Source organism: Siphateles boraxobius, unplaced genomic scaffold (genome assembly GCF_051911475.1).
Source record: "Siphateles boraxobius isolate OS27281-9 unplaced genomic scaffold, OSU_SipBor_1 65, whole genome shotgun sequence".
NCBI lineage: Eukaryota > Metazoa > Chordata > Actinopteri > Cypriniformes > Leuciscidae > Siphateles > Siphateles boraxobius.
In genome coordinates, this window is record NW_027509192.1 from 21,016,742 (window position 1) to 21,030,131 (window position 13,390).

Sequence of the window (13,390 nt, forward strand, 5' to 3'; positions counted from 1 at the left end):
AATGCACCAAAGCGACTGAGAAAAACTGTAATTCCATCACTTAATTCCCAAGAAAATTATGTCACAAGGTGGTCAAATGATAGATAGATAGATAGATAGATAGATAGATAGATAGATAGATAGATAGATAGATAGATAGATAGATAGATAGATAGATAGATAGATAGATAGATAGATAGATAGATAGATAGATAGTAGGGTACTTAAAACTTAAACTATTTTTTTAATGAAATTCAGAGTTCTAGTACATGAATCTACATGAATCTTTGTCAACTTTCTGTTAGTAAATATTTGAAGAGCTGTGTTATTGTTTTATCTGCAACGACCTACAGTATCCCTTTGAACGTTTTATCTGAATATGGATTTCCCCCCCTAATCTTTCTGTTAGTCCTCTTAATTTAATGTCACGCTCATGCCCTTCTTATTTGGCTTTCTTGTCTGCTCGCTCTTGTGGTTTTCAGCTGATTAAAAGCTGGTCTTGCCAGTCGGATTTTCATGTTAATAAATTGATAATGACTGCCCACTCGCTCAGACCAGATCAGATTGGGAGAAGAACTCTAAATTGTTTACATTGTTTACAAAACTGGCTTTATTAAACCTTAGAGTTTTAATAAAATCAAGCAAGGTAATAGTCAAACGGCTCTTTGTTCACAGAAATCTGTCTCCATGTAATATGCTTGGTCAGTAATGCATGTTTTGTACTCAATATAAGGCTCACAATACAAACTATCGATAAAAATTTATCAGGTTACTTGGTTCCCTGAGAAGGGAACGAGATGCTGCATCATACTTGTTGACCCTATGGGAACGCCTTCAGTGTGTGTCAGTGTCTGGAGCACATGGAAAATCCTGCCAATTCTATTGGCCGACAGTGGTAAGGTGATGGTGGAACTGATGCTATGGGGACATTAATACCCTCGCCACCATACTAAAAAATGACTGCCTAAGAAGATTTTTAAAAGTATGTACAAGCACAGACCCTGTGGGCAGGAAAAATAGATTAACCCAACAAGACCTGGAAGTCTAGGGTTTAATCCATATCTATGCTGTAAAATCCTATGAGTATGTTTCTAGAGGCTGCCCTGCCACAGCACAAAAATCCTGCAAACATGCACCCTTGGATAACACCTTAGAAAAGCCATACTCCGAGTAGAGCGAGCTCTAATGCAAAAGCCAGACCACGTGCCTCGTTGGCAAAAGAAATCGCATCAGTAATACTGTACGACAAGCACTGCTTGGTGGCAGCAAAACCTTTGCTGCGCCTCCCTAACAGACCAACAGTTTATTAGGTTTACACCACAAGCCTGAGTTGTCAACATAAATCCTAAAGGTGATGATACACTTGGCAACTTTTTGAGGAATGTTGCTGAGGAATGTTGCTGAGGAATGTTGCTGGGCAATGTTGCCTTCAACCGGGAACCAGGTGAGACACAGGGCTCGCGACCAATCTAAATTATCCAGATATAAATATGTTGCCCATTCTCAGTGGGAAAGTGCCCAAGCAACAATCGCTCGGCAACATTGCCCAGCAACATTGCTTAAAAGTTTCCCTATGTATCATCACCTTAAAAGCTTCCCTGTGTATCATCACCTTAAGGGCCCTAACTGGATACAAATGGTAAAGCATCTCCTGCTCCGGTTAGTTCAAATGGCAAAGGGAGAATGATGAAAAGATGAAAGGTTGAAGAAGACACCTTCAGATCTGAATCCTTCCAAGGGTGCAATGACTTTGACTAAGCAGGACGCTGCAACTGAAATTGCCTGCAAGTCTTCAACTCTTTTGAGCAAAGTTAGCGCCAATAACAGAGACACCTTGAGATTCATAAGCTTCTCTGAAGCTGACACCAAAAGTACAATGAGGGCAAGAAGCTAGAGACCAGGGAGGTTCCCACAGAAGATGTGGGAGATGAAAAAATAGCCTCAAAAATAGGATTGAGGCCTCTGGCTCTTGGACATGGTGAGGGATAAACTGCTGAAATGCTGGCATTTGTTTTTTTTAGCCGCCCTAAACCTGTCAGGAATAGCGTTGACCGCCTTGCCGAACAGGCCAAATGGCGATATTAGGGCATCTAGCAGAAAAGGTTTTTACCTTTTCCTTTTCTCGAGACTAAGACTGTTCTTGAATTCTACAACACTACATATACATATACATATCTTCTTCTATGTTCTACAGCAGGGGTGTCAAACTCAGTTCCTGGAGGGCCACAGCCCTGCAGAGTTTAGCTTTAACTCTAATTAAACACACCTGATCCAGCTAATCAAGTCCTTCAGGCTTATTTAAAAACTACAGGTATGTGTGTTGGAGCATGTTGGAGTTTTACACCCCTGTTCTACAGGATAAAAAGAGAAAATTCAGGTTTGGAATGACATTTGGGTGGGTAAATTATGACAGACCTTTCATTTTTTTGGTGAACTACACATTCCCCATATTTATTTCAGACTTCTGAAGATGCTGAAGAAGAAATTTCAACCAAAGATGAGCATTCTGTCATCATTTTCTCGCTGAGAAGTCATTCCAAACCAGTTTGCTCTTTTCCATTCACTTACAAAGAACGAGGACTTAAAGACAACAAAAACCCAATGACAGTTTCAAAAATACCATTTTATCTATAAAGAAATAGCCATTTCTTCATTCACCTATTTGTATAAATCCATTGTTCATTTTAGTATTCCAGTCCTTCACCACATACTCATCAAGCCTTAAAACTCCATTCATTATGATCAGCACTAATCGCATTATAAACATCACAGAACTGAAACAGTCCCGGTCAGTCAGTGTCCCCCATGGTCCTATGTGTGAGCGTGTATTTGCATGTCTCTGCTGGTCACACGGTCTCCGTCTCTCTGCAGCTCCTCCGTTGTGTTGTCTGTATCTGCTTAATTATTATGGCCATCACGAGCGGCTCTTCATGGGCCAGTCAGGGAGTTCATGGGAAGGTGCGTACAGTGCTGTACAGTCTCTGTTGTATGGGCACACAGGGATGCCCAAATATCATCACATCTCTAAAAGTAGCATCAGCAAGACAAAGAGATTGAGAGAAAAAGTGACAGCGAGTGCTTTTTAATGCAGTTTTGGGTAGAATCTCACAAATTTGAAATGTCCAGGTCAGATTTCACCACTATGCAAAAACCAAATATACAGTGGAATATATAATATTTAGATCTTTTTTGAGAATGTGATTTTTTTTTCTTTTTGTGCATTTCTGGCATAAATATTTAATATTTTGATTTGAGTTGCAATTATTTTACTATATTTGAATTTGACCTGGACATGTTCTAAACTGTTTTCGAGATTCATCCATTGAGTGAGTTATGGGGCCTTGAGCTTGCGCCAGTGTAAACCCTCTTATGACGTTAAAAAACTGTCAAGATTTTCTAAAGACACGCAGCGATTAAAAGGTAATTTTATGAAGGAGAGTATATAAATAAATCATGCAATGTGGTACTAAGGATTGTGGTAATCAATTTAGTTGTATTTGCGCCATTATTTAACGCAAATAAGCGTATATTATATGCAATAATGCATCTCAACAAATTTTTGCGCTTAACATGCTGAGATAGTTGCTGCTAGGAGGAGGCACCTCAGAGAACAGATAGAACAGCTTGATAGGACTTTTGCCAAAATCGTTTGCCACATCGTTTGCCAAACCATTATTTTAGATTTTTGTTTGTGCCGGTGTTGTTAATATATTACCCACGCAACTGATTATCATCGACCCTGCTTTTTGTTTGCGCCTCTATGCTAATTTGCGCAGCTCTTGGTATATTCTTTAATTTGAGCATTGTCAGATCCCCAGCAGAACTTTACACTCCATCTGCGCTTTTATGGAATTGCGGTCTGACGTTAATAAATTGACCTGTTTAATAAATCTTGTCCGATGTGTTTTAAACAGACTTACAATATAGAGACAGAACTAGGCAATTTAATGAGACAAATGCTCAATAATAAATTGATATTAAAGCAAGATTTAGGTTCCCTTTCGAAGGGAACTCAACAATACGTCAACGACGTTATGGGGAACGCCTCAGGCGTGACAGGTGTCTGAAATCACTATCAAATCACGTCAATCATATTGACCGGCGACAGCCCGTGAATCATTAGCGTGAATGATTAACGTGCGACCTGGAAGTATAAAGGGGCGCCTTGCAAACATGACAAACCATCTCATCGTCTTCAGGGACTGTTTGTTTGAAACGCTATTCAAGTATACGAAGGTAAGAGAAGGATGAAACGCACAGCTAAGGCAGATTGTTTTCGTAAGTGTGCCGACCCGTGTCCGAGGTTTCTGACACCGGCCGACACACACGAGCTGTGCGTTTTTTGCTTGGGTGAAGAGCACGCACGGGAGGTTCTCGAGGGAGCCCTCTGTGCTAACTGCGAGCGTTTGTCTCTTAAAACGCTCCGCTCTCGTCTGGCCCTCTTCTCGAGTGAAGGCGGTTCAGCGTCTGGACCCCACGGCGCGGGTCCCGCTCGTGCCGAGGCCGAGCGGCGACTTAAATCATGGGGCTCCCAGATGGAGCTCGTCGATCGCCTCGAGAGGGTTGTTAACCTCTCAGATGATTCGACGGCTGACGAGGGCGAACTGCAGGTCGATGGGGAAGATTACTCACCGACTGTACCTGCAGTTGATGCTCTTCAGGACGCGCAGGAGATGGCTGAGGAGGTGTATGATCAGGTAGATCCTGAACCTCCTCAGCCACCCTGCCCCGTGTATGCAGAGCTGGTGGATGTGATGGAGCGCGCTGTCAATAGGCTGCAGCTGCCTTGGCAGCGCGCTAGAGGAGAGATCGCTCGCGGTAGGCTCGACGATCGGTTTCTCCCCGGCCATACACCACCAGCTCAGGTGAGCCTTCCATTCCTTCCTGATCTTCACACGGAGATCGAGAGGGCATGGAAGAGCCCATACTCTGCCCGTATTCACCGACATCAGCGGGCCAGTTTCGCTGATGTCGAGGGGATCGGAGAGCATGGGTACGTGTCAATGCCGCCCATTGACGAGACGTTCGCGAACTATCTCGTGTCTGGGCGGGCAGCGACATTGAAAGCTCCAACCCTGCCATCCAAACCGCTAAAAACAACGGCTCGTTTGAATGGCAGAGCATACACGGCAGCAGGTCAGGCCGGTGCTGCACTGCACACCATGGCAGTATTACAGGCGTACCAGGCCGACCTGCTGGGGGATCTCGACCAGGGGGCAGGGATGTCCCCTGAGGCGGTGGCTGAGCTGCGCCGCACCACAGATCTGGCTCTCCGGGCCACCAAGCAAACCGCTGCCGCGATCGGACGGTCGATGGCGGCGATGGTGGCCACGGAGAGGCATCGGTGGTTAAGTCTAGCCGACATCGGGGAGAAAGAAAAAGCCTTTCTCCTCGATTCGCCGGTTTCGCCTTCCGAACTCTTCGGCACCTCCGTAGCAGCGATGGTGGGGAAGTTCAGGGAGGCGAAGGCGCGCTCAGCAGCGTTTAAAACTTGTATACCGCTGAGATCCGCGTCCGTACCCCGGCAAGCGGGAGAGCCTGGCCCTTCACGGTCTGAGGACCGTAGGCAGGGTCAGCGAGCCAGTGTCGCCTCTCGTGCGCCCCCTCCCTTGAGGAGCAGGTCGCAGAGAAGGCGTGACTCCCGCAACAGAAGAGATGTGAGGGAGGTTATCCAGCACAAACGCACACAGCGTTGGTAATGGATAACCTCCCCGGAGGGTCACGAAATCTGCCCTCTCTCTTCTGCCCCCCAGGCGTTCGTAACATCAGGCCTGGGGATGGGCCTATGATGAGAACTATGTTCTGATGGCCCACCTAGGCTTGGTTAGTGGAAACGCCCCTTTCAGGCATGTAAAGTGGCGGATCCCAGGTTTGTAAAGAACTATCTGGCGAGTCTTCACTTTGCACGCCGCAGGTGAGCTGCTGGTCTTTTCAAAGAGTACTTTTTGTGATTAAAAAATAACATATCTCTCTTTACAGACCTCGTTCCCTGTATAGAGTCATGGGGTCATGTCAAGGTAATAAGGTAAGAGAACTTTATTGGATTATCAGGGCCCTGAAGTTCCCCGTTGGGTGGCCAGAACGGTAACTGTGTTAGCCTTCGGGCTGCTAGCCACCTCAGGGTAGAGTGGTTGGTCTCTCTCTTTAAATTGTTTTACTTAGAGTGTTGACTGACGCTAGAGCTTCAGATAGATCTTATGTCCGGCCCACAGGTCCGTTTTGACTTTTTCCTGAGTATGTCGCCCCTTGAGCTCTGTTTGGGTTTTCATTAGGCTGAGCGATTCTGCAGCCCTTTGTATGGAATAATACAGACTATATTCTTTAGTAAGGCTGTGGCTCCTCCGAGCCCTCAGATAGATCTATGCTTGCAGGCTGGCCCTCACCAGGGCCGCCTCTGTAGCTGGCCTAGGCTGTGCCAGGGATATTAGAGGCGCTCTGCTAAAAATTTTAGCATTTCTTCCTCTGACCCTTCACTGTGTGAATGTTGGTTTCTAGCATCCCTGTATAAACAGCCTCCTCCCGTGGGAGTCGTTAGGCCAAGGCCCGCCCCCTTCTCTGCATTCTGGGGTGACTAGAGTAATGCAGCGTGGTGCTGAGGATGGTTTGTAAGGACATGGTAGGCCTCAAACAGGCCTCCGTGGTATATATGTCTTTATTGAGCAGGGTTAGGCCGTCTTTCGCTTCACGAAGAAGACTGGGTTTCCTGCCCGACCCTGCCATGCAGAACTGGCCTATGGATTTAGGCCGCCAGTTTAGGCTTCACTCACCTCGCTGAGCTACTGCTCGAGCGCTAGGTTGTAGGTGGTTGGCTTTCATTCAAGCCCCACTCCCCTAGGTTGGGCACAGATACATTTCTGTCACCCCTAGAGCCGCTGGCAGGCCCGCACCCTGATAACCTCAGGGTGAGGTGTGAGTATTCCCCTGTGATACAGGGTAGGTCTGAGCACTTCACTCCCAGTTCTGTTTTATCCCACCTCGCACCACTATGGCTCGGGTCGAGTATGAAGTAAGCTTCACTTCTTCTTTGGTCGAAGTACGCTCCCCTGAAGCCAGAGCATTGCCCTGAGCTGACGCCCATGCATAGATGGTAGGCCCCTGACTAACTGGGGCCTCCGTTGAGGCAGAGTGGCGTATGTTGTACTCCCCTTGTTTTAAGGGTGCTAGCTTTCTTGCGGAGTACACTGCCATGGGCAATGTGATTAGGCACCAGGATGCTGTAGGCGCTGTGTAAACAGTTTTTTCTGCCAACGAAGGCTGCGCCATTAGGTAGTAGGCCTCAGCAGGCCTCCTTGATTGGACAGCCCCCCAGAGGGCACTGTAGGCCAGCTCACTTTACGTGGTTGGCCTTGGTGGTTCGGGCAGTTGACTCACTGATGGGTAGTAGGCCTTAAACAGGCCTCCTCGGAGGTGAGTCCCAACATTGTGGGACATACCTTATAGCGCTACTGGAAGCCCATTAGTGAATTATGCTGTGTAGTATGGTTTCCAACAGTGTACTTTATGGCAGAATATGACTTGCTATTAGCTAGTAGGCCCGACCAGGCCTCCCTGATAGGCGAGTCCCCAGCTGGCTGGCCTTAGCAGGCCACCTTATACTTTGGATCAGGTAGTAGGCCTCTCCGGGCCTCCCTGTAACGCTCCCTAGTGGTGCTGGGTTTATGAAGCTAGTGGTCTCTTGCTATCAGTTTCAGCTAGCCTTAATAGGCAGCTGCTGAAGGCGAGCTTGCGCCCTGGCTCGCTAAAGTGTTCATTCTCTGCTAAAGGTTCCCTCCCGGAACCTTTTCTGCCTACAGCCTGGTTTGCCTACCAGGTAGACCTTGTGCTCCCCTCACGAGGGTCTCTATGAGCATGCGGCTTCCTGAGTCTGGTCAGACGGTCGTAGGCCTCTCGTGAGGCCTCCCAGTTAGATCAGCCCTTAGGCCTTCACAGGCCTCCTCAGTGTTTTGAAACACAGACACTGGGTTGATCCGTGGATCGAGTAGAGAAACTCCCCTCGCTAGCAAGGGTCGGAAAGCACTATGCTGAGTCATACTCTCCGGGATATCCCGTCTCTGAGATCCGGGCCGAGTGGTTCACTGCCAGCTTCGCAGTCCCTCGGGTTGGATGCCTTACTTAAGGCATTTGTCCAGAGGCTCTGTCTTCAGACAGACAGGATTTGGCCAGACTAAGTGTCTATGTACTGGCGCCAGGTCAGGCCGTCCTGGTGGCATTTCGGGGTGAGTACGTTCCCCTGAATAGTGACTGGCGGGGGTTCCCTTGGGTTCCCTAGCCACATTCCCTAGAAGGGACCCCTTCTAATTGGAAGCTGAGGTTCCAGGCCCGGAGCCGGCCCAGGTAGACCTTTCATTTAACCATGTTTATGAAGGTTTTTCTGTGAGGCTGTAGCTTGGGCTATGACCGTAGGGAATGCTGTCACTGACAGCCCAGTGTGACCTGAGGGTGAGTGGTTCTAGCGTTTCATTTGAAGTTGCTGGTTCTGACAGTTGTCACTGCCACTTGGCATGCACTCCCCTTAGCATGGCGGCGTTGGTATATCGTTCCCCATAACGTCGTTGACGTATTGTTGAGTTCCCTTCGAAAGGGAACGTCTCAGTTTACGACTGTAACCTATGTTCCCTGAGAACAGGGAACGAGACAATACGTCTCCCTGCCATGCCTCGGGGCTTGCCTACCGTACAGTCCCTTCAGACGATAAGGTGATTTGTCATGTTTGCAAGGCGCCCCTTTATACTTCCAGGTCGCACGTTAATCATTCACGCTAATGATTCACGGGCTGTCGCCGGTCAATATGATTGACGTGATTTGATAGTGATTTCAGACACCTGTCACGCCTGAGGCGTTCCCCATAACGTCGTTGACGTATTGTCTCGTTCCCTGTTCTCAGGGAACATAGGTTACAGTCGTAACCTGAGACGTTTTTTTCTGTTTTCATACATGTGTTTTTGCACCATAACCAAGGTGGGAAATTAACACTTAAACCAGGCAAATGGGTTATTTTGCCTTATCTACCAGTCACTATGGATATATATTTCCTATATTTCCATTTCATAAAAGAAAAATTGGCCTTTGACAAGGAAACTATTGCAGTTTCTTGTTGTAAAAATATTATATCTTAAAGAACAAGCATTTCTGAATGGTTGTTTGTATAAATGTTCAGTAGTGAATGATTGTAACACACAAATACTGTATACTGTAAACCACTACTGTATGAATATTAAAGCATTTAAACTACATAACACATGCTTTCCATATGCACTGTAACTGTAAAAATCAAATAAACTTTAAACTTTTAGTAAGGTAATTGCATAATGGACATTTTATTTATTGTGAATATCTGTTTGTGGACTTAGGAAAAATATTTGATTTTTTAATTCCATATTGGTGACTAAAGTCAAAATTTCAAGAATTCCATATTGATTCCATATTCACCACTGTTGTTACAGAAACACTGCAGTGGCATTTCTAATTTTTTATTATTAAATTAGTATCCACTTGGTAGCAACTTAGTATTTTGGATATTTCTCATAAAAATAGCTTTAGCTAAATTAATTTATCAGGACAATTTTGGGCCATTTTCCATCCATTTCCGTTTGCAGCTATTTGATGTAAGCGTAATCACATTGCTGAAGCTCACAGCTTACCAGGCTCTCACTTGCAGCAGCATATTGAAAAGCAAGTCCGCTACTATTTACAGGATTGTGCTCCTGTTGCTTACTTTTCTCTCACCCCAAACTCCTTTCTGCTGTTATCTGTCTGCAAATGAGTTTCCGGTGGGACGTGGGATTGATGTTACGTTAGCAGCAGGACAAGCTAATCAAGTAGTAAAATCACAAAATAAATCCAGTCAGATGATGACTGATTTGTAATTTATTGAAAAACAATGTGATTCTATTTTTTAGCACATAAAAAACAAAAACATACACTGGAGGATGCAACAAGTCACTCCAAACACATTAGCAACCACATAGAATGTGTAAGTGTAATTAATATGAAATACTAAACTATTCTGTTTAAAAACAATTGAATAACCCACTGACAGACAAAGCAGAATCCCAGTAAAAGAGATTAAGCTGATGCCAGGGTTTTGTCACTTCAGTCTGGGTTATTCTTGGTTTTGTGACAGAGCCACTTTTAAATAATTGACTTAATAATTTAAGTATTAAATTAATAATATTAATTTAGTAAAAACACTTAAAACAACATGCCACCCAGGTCCTTGTTTGCCAATTCTTTGTGACTTATTTTAGTAATTTAATCTTTTCACTTAAGAACAACTTTACTCTGTCATCGATCCCTATTTTCCAGAGACACAAAATTGGATGACTTTACATCAAAACACATCTCAAAAATATTAGATATTCAGATAAAATGACTAAATTAGCCATTCATCTAAAGTGTTGATCTTGCCACACAGGGCATCTTACCCCATCTTACTACAGTATATATCTGAGCTTCATATTTAGTACATAAATACATAAAAAACATTTCAGGTTACGACTGTAACCCAGGGAACGAGATGCTGCGTCAAGAATCGACACATTGTGGGAACGCCTTCAGCGTGACGCGTCTGAAGCCTGTATGGAACTAGTCCAATCTCGATTGGTGTTGCGTCATTACGTCACTTGTGACGTTGCATGTGACGGCGATGTGGAAGCTTTAAAAGGACGTCACAACAGCGTCAGCTTCTGATGGGTCAAAGCAAGTCGTTCTCAGGAGCACAGGAAGTGTGGCCGAGGGACGCAGCACCTCAGGGAACGAGGGTTACAGTCGTAACCCAAGACGTTCCTTTTCGAGGGAACTCATGCTGCGTAGAGAATCAACACATTGGGGTACGAAATGCCCTATGTGCCACACTGACTAGTATCCGACCTGGTGTGAAGCGATCTGGCACACTCAAGACAAGAGAACTTGTGAACCCGGTATAGAGAGCAGATGTCCCAGGGGAGCTGGATGCATGAGGGAAAACCAGAGCGGACAGTGTGTATTCTCGTGAGAGGCGAACAGATCCACTTCTGCCTGACCAAACTTCCTCCATATCAACTCTACCGTCTCGGGATGGAGTATCTATTCCCCGGGCCTCAGCCCCTGCGTCAACAGGATGTCTGTCCCCACATCTTTGTCCCCAGGAATAAACATACCTCTGATTGAGAGTAGTTTGACCTGGGACCACAGGAGAACTTGGTGCGCCAATCTGCATAGAGGGCGCAATCTCAAGCCCCCCTGATAGAACCCAGATTCCCTCTCCTGAAGAGGAACCAGCTCTATTGCTGCCTAGGGACTTCTTGTTCCATGACCCGACCCTGCTCGGGGCTGACAAGGGTGTGCAATACCCAGCTGAATTTTGGTGGACGATACTCAAACTGAATTCTGTACCCCTTTTCCACTGTGCGCAGGACCCACTGAGATATATTTTGAATATCATTCCAGGTGTCTAGATAGTCTACTAGGGGGACCAGTCTCTCAAGACTGACCTCGGGTGTTATGTTTTGAACGATTTCGGTGACCTGAAGCAGTTGACTGGCAGGAATGAACCAATTTATACTTTCTACAGGCCTCCTGAGAGGAAGAGAATTCTACAGGGCCGCAACGTTTTTGGGCGGACACTGCGATTTGCGTTCGCTGGAAACCAATGCATCCCAAAACGCCGGTGGCGGCGGTGGGAGGCAAAAATCGATTATCTGAGGGTTCTGGTTTGGAGGACTTCGGCTTAGAGTGTTGTCTCTGGCCCCAGGCCTTTTGAAGGGAGGCATGAGAGGCAACACTTTCCTTCTGCTGTTGCAGGTGCGAGGAGCTGGCGTCTGCCTCATGGGACTGCCCCCTGGCAGCAGACCCACGAGATCTGGAACGACATTGGGGGATAAGCGGTTTGAATGCAGCTGACTGTTGCTTAGCCTTCTGAAACCAGGCCAGAAGGCGAAAGCAGGGCATCAAGGAGGTTGGCCCTGTCCTTCTCCCCAATGCCAGACGGGTTCAGCCTCAGGTGTCTCTCCGTAGCTACTAATGCTGCCATGGACAGTCTCTTTAGTAGCACGGAGAGACAAGTCAGCCGGTCAACGAAATTCAGTAATATCGTCGAGAGCGACCTCCCCGCTGTCGTCCACCTCTTTGAGGAGGTCGGCCTAATATGCCTGTAATACCCCCATTGTATGCAGGCATGCACCAAACCCGACCCGCCACCATATATGCTTTCCCTAACCAAGGCCGATGTAGTACGGCAGAGTTTGGAGGGAAGCGCCGGAGCTCTCAGGGATGACGCAGCGTCGGGTGAAAGATATATAGCAAGTGTCTATTCCTGTGGCACCCCATAGCCGTTCTCTTTTGAGCCCACAATAGATGAATATACGTGGACCATGGGGCTCGATAAACGGGACGAGAACGTCTTACTCCACGATCTCAACACCTCGTGTGGAGATCAGTGAAGAAAGGGAGGCTCTGGCGCGATAGGCTGTGACCGGGTTTGCAAGAAGCGTTCATCTAGCTTGCTTTTTTTGGCCGCTTCCTGCTTTTCTGATGGCCATTCAATATTTAATTTGGCCACTGCCCTGTTCACAACCTCCAGTAGCTCCTCGAAGACAGGAGAATGAGGTGGTGAGTCCTCTCCTGCCTCTATGCCCAAAATATCTAACTCCTCGGAGCCAGATAGTTCGAGCATCGGGTCTTCGTCCTGGCCGGAAGAAGCCGACGGAAGCGGGACCGATGGAGATTGTTGAGAAAGGGCTGAAGCCGTCTCAACATCATCCACCAGCTCCATTTGCGTTGCCTATATGTGACGACACCGCGCCGCCTTTGGCAGACGCAGGGTCGCGACCCACAGGGAACGCGTGCTTGGCCTGATTCATCGAACAGGGCCAAGCAGGAGCAGAGCATCCTGAGAGGCAGCAAATCACAGTTTGCACAGACAGCATCCTCGAGCACTGCCCGTGCATGTTCCACTCCCAGACAAACAACACATAGCGAGTGTGTGTCACCCCTGCTCAAATATCGCGGGCAAGGGGACGCACACTGCCTATATTGCTTCTCTTTACTCACCATAATCTTTATATATATATATATGTGAATGTGAGTGATTTCAGACAGACAACACCAAATAAGACAATACATTTTACATAGAACGCTTGCTGAAGAAAGAGAAAGAAACCAGAAAGCTGACGCTGTTGTGATCCGGCGTCCTTTTATAGCTTCCGCATTGCCGTCAGATGCGACGTCACGAGTGACGCAATGACCTAACAATCGAGATTGGACTAGTTTCATACAGGCTTCATACGCGTCACGCTGAAGGCGTTCTCCAATATGTCGATTCTTGACCCAGCGCGAGTTCCCTCGAAAGGAAACTGGCATTCACTAGTCGCTGTGGCTAGTGGGAGAAAAGGTTAATTTCCCAACCTCACCGTATCATTAGTATGTGTGTTAC

General features: G+C 46.7%; 1 protein-coding gene across 2 annotated transcripts in view; it reads left to right on the top strand.

Moving 5' to 3' along the window:
• ano3 (anoctamin 3) overlaps positions 1 to 13,390 on the top strand; it is a 222,781-nt gene that overhangs the window by 83,205 nt on the left and 126,186 nt on the right. The gene's annotated exons all lie outside the window — the stretch shown is intronic.